Here is a 12048-nt window from a genome sequence, read left to right on the forward strand (position 1 = left end):
GAGAAACAAAATCCACTGCAAAATTTTGTTGTTGAACGATCATACGAACTGTAACATCAGTGTTCATAACCAAGTAATTTCAATTTTCAATAACTATAAAGTAGGGAAGATATGTTGATTTTTAGAATGAGTTACAGTCACGAAAAAACGTTCCTTTAATTGTAGGCCAGATACAGAACAATAAGATCTCAATATATATATTTTGCTTTGTTAAAAGGTAATGATGATAAAGAAATTCAAAGCACGGCATTACTAACAGATATTTCGCGGCTCTTTTCGTATATGCGATATTAAAAAACGCGAAAAGGTGTGATTCGAATTTAGGGTGAATGAATGCGAATGACAAGTTTCGCTGATGCTTTTATGTTGAACGATGGCCAGTCACATAAAAACCGAACACCCTCCACAATGGGACCATGGAATGGCTCCATTCGGAAGTAATCACCACATTCGTTAAGACATTTGTAGCACTGGAAGGCGAGACATTCACTTCTTGTTCTGTACAACGCGGTCGGCCGCTGAGGTATTTCCTCGTCTGACTGAAACCGACGTCGCCGCATGTCTTTCTTCAGGTCGCCAAAGATTAGAAAATCACTCTGTGAAAGATCCGTGCTGTACGCAGGATATTGCAATGTTCCTCACACATACCCCGGAGGTGTAGAACTGCACACCATTCAGCGTTAGACCATTGTGTATTTCATGTGAATTTTGTAAGTGATAAAAATAAGTTAATAGCGTAATTTATGCGCTTTTATACAACCAAAGCAATAAAACGATTACATTCGATGCAAGTATACTTTACGTGCACTAACATAAAAAAATCTAAACATTACTGTTGTTATTTTTTACTTAATAGAACATTCTTCATCATGATCAAAGGCGAGAGTTTCCTGTAATTAGTGATAAATGCAGACGTTATTTATGAACAACTGTCGGTAAATACAGAATCGTTATAGAATCACTTGGTTTTCCGTCTCTGTGTCTCTCTGTCCGACTACTCAAAACCCTCTTCCTCAGGAACGGGTAGACGGATCAAGTTGAAAAAATGAAACTTCTGAGTCAGTGCAATCAAAAAATGTCACGTATTTAGACACTCACAACTCATGGGTACTACCTGTGGACCTCGAGCCACGAAATCTGACGAGAAGGAAACTCACGGGTACTTCTGGTTGGCTTAAAATAATGCAATTTCACATGAAGCAAGCTTTCAGACTATAACCTAAGAAAAATCCTAAAATTCTTACTTTTTAATTACTTCACACGCAAAACGTTTTTGTCTTTAGTTACCAGTTATCAGACTATCACAGCCGCCCGTGGTGGTCTCGCGGTTCTAGGCGCGCAGTCCGGAACCGTGCGACTGCTACGGTCGCAGGTTCGAATCCTGCCTCGGGCATGGATGTGTGTGATGTCCTTAGGTTAGTTAGGTTTAAGTAGTTCTAAGTTCTAGGGGACTGATGACCACAGCAGTTGAGTCCCATAGTGCTCAGAGCCATCAGACTATCAGTCCGTCGTCTGTTGAGATCCCTTTTTCTCGGGAACGGTTAGACATATCTAACCGAAATTCGTATCACATACTGACGTCTACAGTGCCTTGGCTATACAATAACCGTTAGCGTCTAAGTCAATGCAATCAAAAGATATGGCCACTTACGTCACGTATTTTGATACTCCCAAACGCACTCATCAAAACCTGTACAGTACTTCTCTTTGGTCTAGGATCACTAAAAAGAAACGAGATTTCGCTGTTCAGGTAAAGGCAAAAATCCGAAAATCGTTAATTTGTAATTATATCACTCGAAAACATTGTTTTTTTGCCATTTGTTATACGACTTCGAACTTGAAATTAAAATATTCTCGAAAGTCTTGGGAAACCTGGGACCGATATCTTGCCAGTATCAATGGCTATAACAGGAAAAATCGTCGATTCCCGGAATGGATGAACTGTCGATATACACTCCTGGAAATGGAAAAAAGAACACATTGACACCGGTGTGTCAGACCCACCATACTTGCTCCGGACACTGCGAGAGGGCTGTACAAGCAATGATCACACGCACGGCACAGCGGACACGCCAGGAACAATGGTGTTGGCCGTCGAATGGCGCTAGCTGCGCAGCATTTGTGCGCCGCCGCCGTCAGTGTCAGCCAGTTTGCCGTGGCATACGGAGCCCCATCGCAGTCTTTAACACTGGTAGCATGCCGCGACAGCGTGGACGTGAACCGTATGTGCAGTTGACGGACTTTGAGCGAGGGCGTATAGTGGGCATGCGGGAGGCCGGGTGGACGTACCGCCGAATTGCTCAACACGTGGGGCGTGAGGTCTCCACAATACATCGATGTTGTCGCCAGTGGTCGGCGGAAGGTGCACGTGCCCGTCGACCTGGGACCAGACCGCAGCGACGCACGGATGCACGCCAAGACCGTAGGATCCTACGCAGTGCCGTAGGGGACCGCACCGCCACTTCCCAGCAAATTAGGGACACTGTTGCTCCTGGGGTATCGGCGAGGACCATTCGCAACCGTCTCCATGAAGCTGGGCTACGGTGTCGCACACCGTTAGGCCGTCTTCCGCTCACGCCCCAACATCGTGCAGCCCGCCTCCAGTGGTGTCGCGACAGGCGTGAATGGAGGGACGAATGGAGACGTGTCGTCTTCAGCGATGAGAGTCGCTTCTGCCTTGGTGCCAATGATGGTCGTATGCGTGTTTGGCGCCGTGCAGGTGAGCGCCACAATCAGGACTGCATACGACCGAGGCACACAGGGCCAACACCCGGCATCATGGTGTAGGGAGCGATCTCCTACACTGGCCGTACACCACTGGTGATCGTCGAGGGGACACTGAATAGTGCACGGTACATCCAAACCGTCATCGAACCCATCGTTTTACCATTCCTAGACCGGCAAGGCAGCTTGCTGTTCCAACAGGACAATGCACGTCCGCATGTATCCCGTGCCACCCAACGTGCTCTAGAAGGTGTAAGTCAACTACCCTGGCCAGCAAGATCTCCGGATCTGTCCCCCATTGAGCATGTTTGGGACTGGATGAAGCGTCGTCTCACGCGGTCTGCACGTCCAGCACGAACGCTGGTCCAACTGAGACGCCAGGTGGAAATGGCATGGCAAGCCGTTCCACAGGACTACATCCAGCATCTCTACGATCGTCTCCATGGGAGAATAGCAGCCTGCATTGCTACGAAAGGTGGATATACACTGTACTAGTGCCGACATTGTGCATGCTCTGTTGCCTGTGTCTATGTGCCTGTGGTTCTGTCAGTGTGATCATGTGATGTATCTGACCCCAGGAATGTGTCAATAAAGTTTCCCCTTCCTGGGACAATGAATTCACGGTGTTCTTATTTCAATTTCCAGGAGTGTACATATTCCATCTTGTACGCAATCCCCAGTGAGAAGTCTTTTTTTTTAAGGAAATTGCGTTTCTGTATTTTTTATTTTTACTACAGTATCCGTCGCTTTCATATTAGAAAACAACAATTTTCGAATAAAACCTGAAATAAAGATTGACGTTTTCAATTCTGCTGTAAATCTTGTTTATTTTTTAGTTCAGAAAAATGTTCATATATGTGTGAAATCTTATGGGACTTAACTGCGAAGGTCATCAGTCCCTAAGCTTACACACAGCTTAACCTAAATTAGCCTAAGGACTAACACACACATCCATGCCCGAGGGAGGACTCGAACCTCCGCCGGGACCAGCCGTACAGTCCATGACTGCAGCGCCTTAGAGCGCTCGGCTAACCCCGCGCGGCCTGTTTTTTTAGTAACTGATGAGAGGATAACTACGTAGAACAAAAATGTTGCAATTTTTCATATTCTGCAAGTTGGTGATATTGCAAAAGCTAGCTAATATAGATATCCATTTCATCATCTGAAGTAAAATAAATGATTAAAGACTATGAAAACTTCTGATAAATGTTGCTTTATTTATCTGTAAGCACTGAAAGACCTAAGTAGAAACAAGGCTCCGGGAGTGGACAACATTCCATTAGAACTACTGACAGCCTTAGGAGAGCCAGTCCTGACAAAACTCTACCAACTTGTGAGCAAAATGTATGAGACAGGCGAAATACGCTCAGACTGCAAGAAGAATATAATAATTCCAATCCCAAAGAAAGCAGGCGTTGACAGATGTGAAAATTACCGAACTGTCAGTTTAATAGGTCACAGCTGCAAAATACTAACGCGAATTCTTTACAGACGAATGGGAAAATTGGTAGAGGCTGACTTCGGGGAAGATCGGTTTGGATTCCGTAGAAATATGGAAACACGTGAGGCAATACTGACCCTACGACTTATTTTAGAATCTAGATTAAGAAGAAGCAAACCGACGTTTCTAGCATTTGTAGACCTAGAGAAAGCTCTTGATAATGTTGACTGGAATACTCACTTTCAAATTCTGACGGTGGCATGGGTAAAATACAGGGAGCGGAAGGCTATTTACAATTTGTACAGAAATCAGATGGCAGTTATAAGAGTCGAGGGGCATAAAAGGGAGCAGTGGTTGGGAAGGAAGTGAGACAGGGTTGTAGCCTCTCCCCGATGTTGTTCAATCTGTATATTGAGCAAGCAGTAAAAAGAACAAAAGAAAAATTCGGAGTAGGTATTAAAATCCATGGAGAAGAAATAAAAACTTTAAGGTTCGCAGATGACATTGTAATTCTGTCAGAGACAGCAAAGGACTTGGAAGAGCAGTTGAACGGAATGGACAGTGTCTTGAAAGGAGGATATAAGATGAACATCAACAAAAGTAAAACGAGGATATGGAATGTAGTTGAATTAAGTCGGGTGATGCTGAGGGAATTAGATTAGGAAATGAGACACTTAAAGTAGTAAAGGAGTTTTGCTATTTGGGGAGCAAAATAACTGATGATGGTCGAAGTAGAGAGGATATAAACTGCAGACTGGCAATGGCAAGGAAAGCGTTTCTGAGGAATAGGAATTTGTTAACATCGAGCATAGATTTAAGTGTCAGGAAGTCGTTTCTGAAAGTATTTGTATGGAATGTAGCCATGTATGGAAGTGAGACGTGGACGATAAATAGTTTGGACAAGAAGAGAACAGAAGCTTTCGAAATGTGGTGCTACAGAAGAATGCTGAAGATTAGATGGGTAGATCACATAACTAATGAGGAGGTATTGAATAGGATTGGGGAGAAGAGGAGTTTGTGGCACAACTTGACTAGAAGAAGGGATCGGTTGGTAGGACATGTTCTGAAGCATCAAGGGATCACCAATTTAGTATTCGAGGGCAGAGTGGAGGGTAAAAATCTTAGAGGGAGACCAAGAGATGAATACGCTAAGCAGATTCAGAAGGATGTAGGCTGCAGTAGGTACTGGGAGATGAAGAAGCTTGCACAGGATAGAGTAGCATGGAGAGCTGCATCAAACCAGTCTCAGGACTAAAGACCACAACAACAACATTTATCTGTAAACATAACGTAATTAACGTTGTTTGCTTTCAGTCATATGCCTATAGGATTGTCAAAAATTTTATCGAAATTCATTAGGATTTGTAGAATACTTTCAACACTGAATAAAACAAATTACGAAAAGAAATGAGAAATTAAAAATCAATGATAACCAAGATCTTTTGCTTGTGGTCCTAACTTCAGTCATTGTGATGAAAATAAAAATTGTACTTTTCTGTCAAAAATACATTACTCCACATCACTATCAGTGTCTTCAATCTCAACTGTACAGGGTGCTCCAAAAAGAATGATCCGATTTCAAATATTATTATTAGGATGAAGGGCTTAAAACCAACAAATTGCATACTAAATTAGTCAGAAAAGACAGAAGTTTATAAAAATCCATTACAAATGTTCAATATGTCTTCCATTGACTGCACGGACGACATCTAGCCGATAGCCGAATTCATCCCAAACTGAGCGTAAGGTGTCTCCTGTCACTGAAGCTACAGCAGCTGATATTCTGGTTTTTGGGTCATCAATGTTACGAGGTAAGGGAGTATCGTAAACACATTGTTTAACATATCCCCACAGGAAGAAATTACAGGGTGTTAAGTCGGGGGACCTAGGAGGCCAAGAGTGTAAAGCCTGGTCTCGCAGTCCTGTACGCCCTATCCAACGTTGAGGCACGTTGGTACTGAGGAAACTGCGCACCTAGCGGATTTTTTCTGAAACTCTAGACCATGCCGATTACATCTAGCGCTGTTTAAGTTACCTAGTGACATTTGTCTCAAATTTATTACAAGTTAAAATCGGGTCATTCTTTTTGGGACACTCTGTATTATTCAGCGGGGCTTCCTAGAGTTTTTCAAGACACAGATTCATTGTGTCTCATTTAACGTAAGTTCCACTGAACGGAAACTTACTTTAAGGTTGTTGAGGAATAAAGCCTGCTTCTAATATTACTATGAATCATCCCACGTGCCAACCAATTGCGCTCGCTTGCAACTGTTGATGTGGTACACTGCGAAGTTCGTAGGCGAGATGGCTCAGAGAGTGACTGCTAACTCATGACCCGCAGCATGGATAAGCCTGAAGGTGGATTTTGTTCTGTTTGAAACTGCAGATGTGATACATAGCTTGTCTCCTGTAGGTAACATTGTCTGCCACAAGTTGGGTGTCGGCAGTAGACTCTGGCCTCAGTAAGCGGCACTCTTGTCCTAGTTCCTTTAACACAGCATTTCTTACTGTGCCATCGAAACGGACTGCAGGGCAAACAGTGGAAACTAGAGTAGCTTCCTTATCCTTTACCAGGCTCTCAGATTTTAACATAGTTCCAGCCCAATGAATTGGTGAACGAAGATTCAAATTTACAGCCGAATTCCTGTACTTGTATTTCTGCTTCTGTTCCAACACAACGTGAGGTAAATGACTGAATTTTGATGCTTCGATTATTTTGTTACTGAGCTGGAATAGATCATGGAGCACAGGTACGGCCGTGATGTCTTTGATGAGGAGATTGATGCTCTGAGCAGCACATCCTACACATGTTACATGCATGTACAGTAGTTTACATCTACATCTACATCCACATCGATACTCTGCTAATCACATTTAAGCGCCTGCCACAGGGTTCATCGAACCACCTTCACAATTCTCTATTATTCCAATCTCGTACAGCGCGCGGAAATAATGAACACTATATCTTTCCGTACGACCTCTGATTTCCCTTTTTTTATCTTGGTGATCGTTTCTCCCTATGTAAGTCTGTGTCAACAAAATATTTTCTCATTCGGAGGAGAAAGTTGGTGTTGGAATTTCGTGAGAAGGTTCCGTCGCAGCGAAAAACGCCTTTCTTTTAATGGTATCCATCCCAAATCATGTATCATTTCTGTGACACTCTCTCCCATATTTCGCGGTAATACAAAACGTGCTGCCTTACTTTCAACTTTTTCGATGTACTCCGTCAGTCCTATCTGGTAAAGATCCCACACCTCGCAGCAGTATTCTAAAAGAGGACGGACAACCGTAATGTAGGCAGTCTCCTTAGTACGTCTGTTACATTTTCTAAGTGTCCTGCCAATAAAACGCAATCTTTGGTTAGCCTTCCCCACAACATTTTCTATGCGATACTTCCATTTTAAGTTGTTCGTAATTGTAATACCTAGGTATTTAGTTGACTTTACGGCTTTTGGATTTGACAGATTTATCGTGTAACCGAAGTGTAACCAGTTCCTTTTAGCACTCATGTGGATGACCTCACACTTTTCGTTATTTAGGGTCAATTGCCAATTTTCGCACCATTCCGATATTTCTTCTAAATCTTTTTGCTGTTTGTTTTGATCTTCTGATGACAGCGTCATCTGCAAACAACCGAAGATGGCTGCTCAGAGTGTCTCCCAAATCGTTTATATAGATAAGGAACAGCAACGAGTCTATGACACTACCCTGGGGAACGCCAGAAATCACTTATGTTTTGCTCGATGACTTTCCGTCAATTACTATGAACTGTGACCTATCTGATAGGAAATCACAGGTCCAGTCACATAACTGAGACGGTATTCCATAAGCACGCAATTTTACTACGAGCCGCTTGTGTGGTACAGTGCCAAAAGCCTTCCGGAAATCCAGAAATATGGAATCGATCTGAAATCCCTTGTCAATAGCACTCAAGGCTTCATGTGAACAAAGAGCTAGTTGTGTTTCACAAGAACGATGTTTTCTAAAACCGTGTTGATTGTGTCAATAGACCGTTTTCTTCGATGTAATTCATTATGTCGAACACAATATACCTTATAAAATCCCGCTGCATGTCGACGTTAACGATATGGGCCAGTAATTTAGTGGATTACTCCTACTACCTTTCTTGAATATTGGTGTGACCTGTGCAACTTTCCAGCTTTTGGGTATGCATCTTTCGTCGAGCGAACGGTTGTATGTGATTGTTAAGTATGGGGCTACTGAATCAGCATACTACGAAAGGAACCTAATTGGTATACAGTCTGGACCAGAAAACTTGCTTTTATTAAGTGATTTAAGTTGCTTCACTACTCCGAGGATATTTACTTCTACGTTACTCATGTTGGCAGCATTTCTCGATTGGAGTTCTGGAATATTTACTTTGTCTTCTTTTGTGAAGGCATTTCGGAAGGCTGCGTTTAGTAACTCTGCTTTGGCAGCACTGTCTTCGATAGTATCTCCATTGCTATCACGCAGAGAAGGCATTGATTGTTTCTTGCCGCTAACATAGGCCTACTTCACATACGACCAGAATCTCTTTGGATTTTCTGCCAGGTTTAGAGACAAAGTTTTGTTGTGGTAACTGTTATAGGCATCTCGCATTGAAGTCCGCGTTAAATTTCGAGCTTCTGTAAAAGATCACCCATCTTGGGGATTTTGCGTCTGTTTAAATTTGGCTTGTTTCTTTCGTTGTTTCTGCAACAGGATGTATTAACTCTGTCATTTGTTAATTTATATGGCATAAATCTGTCTATTGCTGCCGATACCATTTCTTTGAATTTAAGCCACATCTGGCCTACAACTTTTTACCAAACATTCTTGATATTCCTTCCGTTGTCGGTGATCACCACTATGACCCTTTCGTTCCCTACCTATCTCTTCAATTACTGTGATAAGACTCGAGACGATAAATTGTGATCTTCCTCCGCACTCACCAGGACGAATACTCTTGAAGAAAATTGGCTCTGGTGTCGTGACAGTGAAATAAATCACTTGACGCCTGGACACATCTCTCCATCGATCAGAAATTAAAGCGAGAGCATTTGATCGTTTAACCTCATCTGTGATAGCAGCATGAACACGTTTATATTCGGTGTTGAGCTACATAACGTAGCAGGGTGGTTAGTTGGATCGTAGCCAGGGCGAATTAAATGAAAAGCTTTCAGCCAGCATTGGGTCTCTAGCGTTGATAACAAGGCCCCTGAAGCAGAAACAGCTCTAGCGACCATTTGGTCTATGTATGTCAGAAATTGACGCAGCGGTTCCCGATGTGACTGATAGTGTGGCGTCAAGAGACTAGATTGCTCATCAGGTGAGGTCGCAACATAGTAGACATCGATGTTTGATTAGTTGTTTCATAAGTAATCCTAGAACATTTTCCTCACTCTGTAAAGCTTGCTGAGTCACACGTCTGACAGACTGTGAGCAGAGTTACGCTTTTGGAGACAATCTCATAGATGAGTGGCCGCGGATTTATGATTTCCTCAGTTCTTACCCTTGACATCTGTCTTGTTTTCTACAGTCCTTGCATTGTACCGTTCCCACACTTCCGAACGACCATGCATGCTGAAGAACGCTGGTTGCGTACTAACTTTATTGATATATATTCACTCAATTTTTAGACGGTTCAACGCTTCCGGTTTCTAGGGGAATCTAGTACCGATGGAATATGTAAGCAAAGCTATCGAAATGAGATAACGCCCGATAGGTATGCAACACACGTAACTTACACGTAATGCGGGTAGTACTTATCTGCTTCAGTCTACTAGGAAAACTACCGTAGTCTACGCTTATTTATCACACTCTAGAGTAGTTTACAGTTGTTTTACAACTCTAACTACTACCGTGAGAGACGGCGCTTTCCTTCGTAGGCTCAAGGTAAAATCAATAATAAACTGAAAAACACTGATGAGTAAACAGAGTGACGTAGTTATTACGTGAATAAGAGAATAATAATTTATGCGAGAGGAAGAACGTATCTTAATTTTGACACAAACGTTTTCTGATTATCGTACCAAGTCATAATGTAAGAAACTAAACTGGAGGAACCAACGTTTCGGCCACAATTACAGTGGCCTTTATCTAGGTCTGCTGATCCAGACTCAGAAAGAGGCCATTGTAACCGTAGCCAACGCATTGTTCTCTCCAGAACAGTTTTCACTTTATGACACTGTACGACACTCATAAAACCATTTATGTCAACTGACTCTGGCCGCAGAAGCCTGCGCAATTATATGTCTTAGTTTTGCCTGTTTTTAAACTGTTTTTTAATTATTTTTTTTTGAAGATGTCTTGGAAATTCAGGAAGAAAAAGTCCTGTGTTGATTCAGTTTGTTCGTTAAGGATTTTTCTGGCGACTTGTCTTATGTAAACCTCCAATTGTTCGAGATGATCCACTTGCAACCGTTTATCAGCAATGTGTAACATAGAAATGCTGCAACTCATATCACCAACATCGTGTTCTTGATGACCAATGTGTGATGCGAAGCTGGACTTCTTTATGCCCGAATAAAGCGGAAAGAAATATAATTTACATAGGAACTACGCAGCGCTAATAAACGTAGTTCGTACAAAGCCAGAGATTACAGCTTCTCCTCACATTAAGTTTGGGCCAGTTTCGCCTGCAGTCGGCCATTAAGAATAAAAACAGCGCCGATGAGTAATTGACCTCCCTTGAAACCTGACACCAAATAACCAGTTGCGGTTATCCTTACATCAGTAGACGTACCAAATTGTCTGAAAGTGATGTGACATACATCTAAACCTATTACATCTAAATCTATTGCTAAAATTAAGCAAAACAAAGTTTCAAAATAAATGAAATTCAGCATTCGACAAACATTTTATATCACACCATGTCCTCATCTCGTAGTCTAGTATTTAGTGGTCCTGCCACTGGATGACGGGGTCTTGGGTTCGAATCCCAGCATGGCTGGAGATGTTAGGCCCTATGGGACTGAGTGTTGTGTTGTCCTCAACATGTCATCGACACCTAAGTCACTGAAGAGTTGCATAAGGCAGGCAAACTACACCGTTGGAGTTTCTCGACCAGTAATGCCACACGATCATTTCATTTCATCACAGTACATAACTTCGTAATACACAAAACCTAAGTAAATTTCCTAACACTCTTTGCAGAAAAAAATTGCCACAAGCGTCACTTTAGCTTGCGTTATAAACAAGTAAGAACATCATTTCAAGTAATACAGGGACCTCGTTAGTTACGTATCTCAGACCTTCCTTTTTAAGAAACTACATTTATTTACATCAGTCACCGTAGTAGCATGTCTGAATATCCTCAATATGGAGTTTCCGTCCGCACTTGCCCTGCATAACAGCTTCTGTCTTCACCATGTTCGTGCATTGAATGCAAACAATTTTTTATGGTTCTTTGCTTTCTATACAGGGTGGTCCGTTGATAGTAACCGGGCCAAATACCTCACGAAATAAACGTCAAAAGAAAAGACTACAAAGAACGAAACTCGTCTAGCTTGAAGGGGGAAACCAGATATTCGAATAGTACGTAAAGAAATATGAATGTTTTAGTTGAACCACTTTTTTCGCTTTGTGATAGATGGCGCTGTAATAGGCATAAACGTATAAGTACGTGGTATCACGTAACATTCCGCCATTGCGGACGGTATTTGCTTCGTGATACATTACCCGTGTTAAAATGGACCGTTTACCAATTGCGGAAAAGGTCGATATCGTGTTGCTGTATAGCAATTGTGATCAAAATGCCCAATGGGCGTGTGCTATGTATGCTGCTGGGTACCCTGGACGACATCATCCAAGTGTCCGGACCGTTCGCCGTATAGTTACGTCATTTAAGGAAACAGGAAGTGTTCAGCCACATGTGAAACGTCATCCACAACCTGCAACAA

The sequence above is a fragment of the Schistocerca serialis genome, chromosome 4 (genome assembly GCF_023864345.2).
Source record: "Schistocerca serialis cubense isolate TAMUIC-IGC-003099 chromosome 4, iqSchSeri2.2, whole genome shotgun sequence".
NCBI lineage: Eukaryota > Metazoa > Arthropoda > Insecta > Orthoptera > Acrididae > Schistocerca > Schistocerca serialis.